The sequence below is a fragment of the Atta cephalotes genome (genome assembly GCF_000143395.1).
Source record: "Atta cephalotes unplaced genomic scaffold scaffold00067, whole genome shotgun sequence".
NCBI classification, from domain to species: domain Eukaryota; kingdom Metazoa; phylum Arthropoda; class Insecta; order Hymenoptera; family Formicidae; genus Atta; species Atta cephalotes.
The window spans coordinates 261,536-268,178 of record NW_012130131.1 but is presented as its reverse complement, the minus strand read 5'-3'; positions in this window follow the sequence as shown (position 1 = coordinate 268,178).

Sequence of the window (6,643 nt, the reverse complement as noted above, 5' to 3'; positions counted from 1 at the left end):
AAGAGAGAAAAACGTAACTAACCTTGGTAATATTTTCGATCTTATCGATAATCGATAATCATACTGATGTAATTAATTATAATTTTTAATGCAACAAAAATAAAAAGAACTTATTTGACATATCTACTTATTTTGCAAATCGATTTGTTATGAATTTGTTATGAATTCGTGCCATATAAAAAAGAAGTCGCGTTTACAAAAATGATTATATCTTTATAGGCGACAAGCTACGCGAGTGAAAGGATTATGTCACGAGATGTTAAATAGCGAAGCGAAAACTTTTCCGAATATCAAGATTACAATTAGAAAATTTATGTTAAATTTAATATATTTCACATGTCTTAAACAAACTTTAAACATCATGTTAATTTAATACAAGATGAATATATTAGAAAATAATACTATTTATTATATAAAAAATTAACAAAAAATTTTATACAAACACAATTTGTAACACTAAATTGTAGAAAAATATATTCTTCAGTAAAAAATTAATTATACACTTATAATAATATAATAAGTAAATTTTTAAATTCTAAGAACTGAATAAAATACATATACGTGATAACTTATCACATACATTTTATTCAGTTATTCTTCATATACATCTTAAAATTTACTTTTACTTACTTTCTTATTTACTTTTACTTACTTAAGGTGGTTCCATTTTTTGGTAAATTTTATCTGTTGGGTAAGTAGCAAAATTATCCAATCACATACGTGGATTATCAGATTTATTTCACAGGTAAAATTTATCAAAAAGTAATACAATCGGCCCTTATTCACTTACTCATAAATTATGTTATTTTAACACTAAGAAATGTTGAATATCAGTTTAACACAAAATATTCAAATAACACAATCATATTATGTTAAATTAGTACTCAGATATGTTAAAAATTCAACACAAAAATTTTAATAAAGATCGATTATAAAATAAAAACAAAATATTTTTTATCGAGTATGTAAAATAAGCACGTAAAAATAAATTAATATTAATAACATATTAATTAATAATATTAATAATATTAATAATAATTATTAATAAATAATAATAATAATTAATTACATATTTTGTAGAATCATCTCTTCGATTACTGACTGAAATTTATACATTTGAACATATACAATTAACTTCGGACAAAAATTAATATAATTTTGATCAAGTGAAAAAGAAAGAATGCTTTATACAGTCGAATCTCTATAAAAAAGTAATTTTTCGGGACTGATCGACCTCCGTAAAAATAAACAAATGCGCTTGCATATGTGCTTGATTACTGTATGGGAGATACGACTTTTACGGAGATTAAAACTTAAACGGAGATTAATATACAGAGGTTCAACTGTACATTATTTTAATAATAGATAATATATGATTAAAAGATTTTGTAACAAAAAATTTAAGTGTACATATATATTGACATTGTTTTTCTATCTTATTTCTCGCGTGTCTCGATTATTTTAAAAGTTATTATGTATACGCTATTTTTGAAAGTTTATTCTTTTCCTCGTATTTTGTGTGTATGTGTATTTGTGTGTTGTGTGTGTGTGTGTGTGCGTGTGTGTGTGTGTGTGTGTGTGTGTGTGTGTGTGTGTGCGCGCGCGCGCGCGCGCACAGTGATATATCTACTAATTGCGATAATATAATAGAGCAGTAAGTAATAATAACGAAGTATAATCGCGCGAATGACCTGTTCATTCTGTTATTATTAATCATACATGAATTGAGTATCCCATTTATGATTTTATTCTAGCTATGCATTCGTACGATACTTGAAGCAAATCTCATCGAATTCCAAAAATGCAAATTATTAAAAAAGCATTATAGGAGGTATTTTATTAGAATGTAATCATGTATGAGTCATTACGAGCAACGAATCTTGGAACATCATATTATAAAATAAAGAAAGGTACTCTCAATAAAATTGAACAAAATTTACTTATTACAAAAAAGAATATTTTAAAGAAGAATTTTGATTATAGAGGTCCTAATATAATACATCGTGGTATTTTGTATGACATCGATGTTCATGAATTTCATATTCGATTATATATGCATACAAGCAGGAAAAGAATTCAAAATCTCTATGAATTTATCCTCTCAGAAAGAATTTCTTATAACAAGACAAAAAATATTTTGGATAATATATATTCTTAAAATAACCTTATCGTAACCATATGCAGTATAAAAATAAAACAATATTAGCTCCATAATTCCTATTCTTCTCCTTCGAATTAAATAAGATTATCTTGAGAATAACACATATAAATTTAAATTTATATATTCTTTCATTTAAAATAAATCTTTACTTGATCTTTTGATAATAACGCACGATGCTAGCGCTATAGTATTTGGCATAAAACCAACATTCAAGATTATTTCATTCTAGATTTAAGAATTTTCCATTTAAGAGAATATAAAAATAATATTTCTTTGTTAACAATAATTGAGCGATTCGCTCAATTTAAATAAATCAATTTTTATTAATAATTTATATATTAGATGTACAACTTTGCTTCCGCCGTTTTTTTTCCGAAATTCGAGGCTTTATTGTAAAAAACTGGTTATACATTTATGATTCAAAGTATTGTCCATCGCTGGCCACTACTTTCTCCCATCTTTCGGGTAGCGTACGAATCCCGCGTCGAAAAAACTGGTCATCTTTTGAGGCTATCCACGAATCGATCCAATTTTTTACTTCTTCATAAGATAAGAAGTGCTGGTCAGCCAGGCCGTGTGCCCTTGATCAAAACAAAAGATAGTCAGAGGGAGCAACGTCTGGAGAATACGGCGAGTGGGATAGGACTTCCCATTTCAACGTTTCCAAGTATGTCTTGACCATTTTCGCAACATGGGGTCGAGCATTGTCATGTTGCAAAATCACTTTATCGTGTCTCTCGTTGTATTGCGGCCGTTTGTCTTTCAATGCTCGGCTCAGATGCCCAAGTTTATTGTATGACGTCTATGATCTATTTATTTTGACTACCTCTTACCGCTAAAGCCATCTATAGGAAAACGGCGGAAGCAAAGTTGTACACCTAATAATAAATCTTTACTTGATGTTTTGATAACATCAAGTTACATTGGCACAATATAATTAATATATATTTAATAATATTTTAAAATCTCTCTAATTGTGTAATTTATTTGTATTCTATTAATATCGCAAATATTATCATTATTGTCGATCATACATAAATGAATATTAAATCAAGGCAAATTTTCAGCAATGAGTTTGAAGGAAAATGTAACATCAGTGGAGTCAGGGATGATGTAGATATTCACCAAGATCTAATAAGAGACAAATGTGGAACGAGAGATGCGCGCTTCGATTCAATTTCGTCAGTGTAGGTAGGTAAATGTGATTTTCCAGCTTCTCTCAATTTCCGGCCGCGAAATGGGACAAATTCATTGGAACATTTTAAGCGAATCTGTCGTGTTGACTTATAATATAGCAAATGATAGCATAATCTAACAATTTTTCTTCTTTGTCTTTGCATGGTTCTTTCAATAATGGTAAAATATTTCCATTAACATAATATTGTCTTAATTACATAATATTAACGTATAAAACATATAGTTTTATATATATATGAATTAAAAGAGAAATATTGCAAAACGCTTTCGCGATTATATTTCATATAATATAATACGATCAAGTCGCTATTTGCGAGAAAAGAAAAGAGCGCACATTCACCTCTTGTAGTTTCGTTTGCTTTTCTACGATATCGATATGTCCGCGTATCATGCTTCAATCGTCAAAGAAAACAAAGTTTTTACATTGCATTATCATTCCACTATCGCTAAATAATAATTAAAATAAAATTAATTTTAAAATTAATTTTAGTTTGCGAGCATTCAAGTTAAGTTACTTTAAGAAAAAATAATTTTTAGCAAAGTTATTTTTTGAATATTTAGAATATATCTACATAATGTATTTCAAATTACTAAATCATCAATTTTTGTTCTATTTCTGATGAATAATTTTGCAAAATTACTGTTTTTATTACTCAATATGAAATAAAACTCCCTCTAGTAAGCATATTTATATCACTATATAAAAAAAAATAGATTATATTTTTCGATAGCAAATGAAAATATCCCGAAATTTGTCATGAGTTCACTTTTGCAGCTGAGCTGTTTAAAATCGTGATCTCGAGAATTTCTAGACATAAGGATATTCCTCAACGTCTTTCCGCCCTCGTTGAAATTTCTTGTAGCGAAATAAAATTGTTTATCGAAATTGCCCGAAGAACATAACATTCGTCAACATCGAAAACGACTTGTAAAGAAATAATCCTCGTTTCTATCATTCAACCGGAAATTAAATAACGATAAACGATAAACGCGTTGTCATATTCTTTACTATACAAACTGCATTTGAGTGAAAATAAATTTAACAGCGAATTCAATTGGACGCATTTAGTACGCACTAGTGCATATTAAAGCCATCGTATACAAATTGCCGTAAAATTTTAATATAAACATAGAAACAGGTTAAATAATTAAATCTTCAATACATTTTATTGCACTGTTAAGTAAAATATGTATTTTATAATTCGAAATATATTGTATTTCACTTTTACACTTATTGTTAGATTAAATCAGTACAACGGCTTTAATAGTCGTTAGTGCGCTGTAGGATACGTCCAAGTGAATTTACTATAAGGTACTATAAATACAAAAAGAATATTTTCAAATTACTGATATAGAAAAAGGATATCTGATAAAAAATTAAGTAAAAGAAGTAAAATCAAATTTTTTTCATATGAACATCATTTTTGACAAAAATATTTCAAAAAGAATAAAAAATTTACAACATAATTTTAAGCTTGATCTCAAAACATTCTATCAGAAAAATAATATATTTTATATACATAATTTCATATTAATTTCTTTAATAATTTAAATTATTTTATTAAATTTATAACATGTTATGTTTTTAATTAAATATTAATAATCTCTAATGAGATGAATTTGATAACAAATGTATAAAATCATTTCAATTTTAACTGTAAGTATAAATATATTTTTGACTGATTTTACTTACACAATCACTTCTCTCGACAACGAGAAAATTTCATTTTATGTTCTCGATTTATTTTTTCATGATAATTTACTTCTTTTTGTTATAACTTCAATTCAAAAACATTTTATATATGTAGTTATACATATAAATATATAAGAAAACGCAACATAAGGATGTTTTTAAATGATGAGTTATATAAAGGATATTCGAAAAGAATGGGATCCCCCTATGATCTCCAAAAGTACGCACATTCAGGGAAAATGTCCTGAATAAAAGTTGTAGGGGTCATGAAGGACTATCTTTTGGTGACTTTGAACTTGATCTCGAATAATTGTTTGAAGATCACATAAAGGTTACTTAATTTCTTAAATGGAACTCCCCATTTTTCATTAAATATTCTTGCTAGCTAACCTCGAAAGCTTTTTAAAACACTATAATAAAATATTTTTTCATGAAGTACATTTCGAGTTGTAAGGCTTGAAAGTTAGTACTGTCGGTATTATCATTATGCAAAGTGTCTAATCGACGCGATGGCTAAAACTTCTTGAATGTTGTTCAGAATCATGAATTTATGTAAAAATAAATTTTTAGAGCAAAAATGAAAATCAGAGATACAATCTCCAATGACCTTGATCTCGATAAATATCATTCAGCACATTTTGAACATTCAAGAGATTTTAGTCGTTGTGTCGGTCAAATATCAACTATTTTTCTCGTTATTCTATGTATTTCATCTTGTTTCGATGTTATCGAATATTTGCACTGACGATTTTTTGTAAAATACATGTAGAAAAATTAACATATAGAAATTATTTTGTAGTTTTCTAATAGTAATTATGAAATAAAAAATAGGAATTAAAAGACCTATAACGATCGAAGGTGGATTTTTAATAAGCTGGATGCTTAAATAATTCAATGTGAATTATATATTAATTATAATAAATAATCTATATATCTAGAATTTAGAATCTAAAATAATAATAATGCAATCTACAAGTTGAAAAGAAAATATCAAAGAAAATACAAAACGAAAGAATAAATTTAAAAAAATCCGTGAAATCAAAATAAAATAACAAAAAATAGATTCATGTCATATAATCATCGCAAATAAATACTAATATCTATTTGACAACTGATTTATCAAATTAAAAATCATTCTCTTCGCAAGTCTCGAACATTTGCAAAGAAATTTTAAAATGATTATTGATGAATTAAGTTTCTTGATCAAAAATGGAAATGAGTGGAACTATAATTAGATTTTGCACAGACTCTTCTCTACTTTCTCAATGATATGCCGTATTTACTTTTGCCGACTCTTCAATGAGTAAATCAAATTTATCTATTATAGTTTCAATTATTCTACACTCGTTTCGATGAACTATGACCGACAACTTTCGATGGGACGAATCACCTCAGTAAACATTTTTCAATTGCAGCTTGATGCAATGCTCAAATAACATTTCATCGACATTTAATTTAAATTATACATATAGAAAGAAAAAAAAGAATTTTGATATATATATATATATTTGTATATATATATATATATATATATATATATATATATATATATACTATATATATATATATATATATATATATTATTATATAGT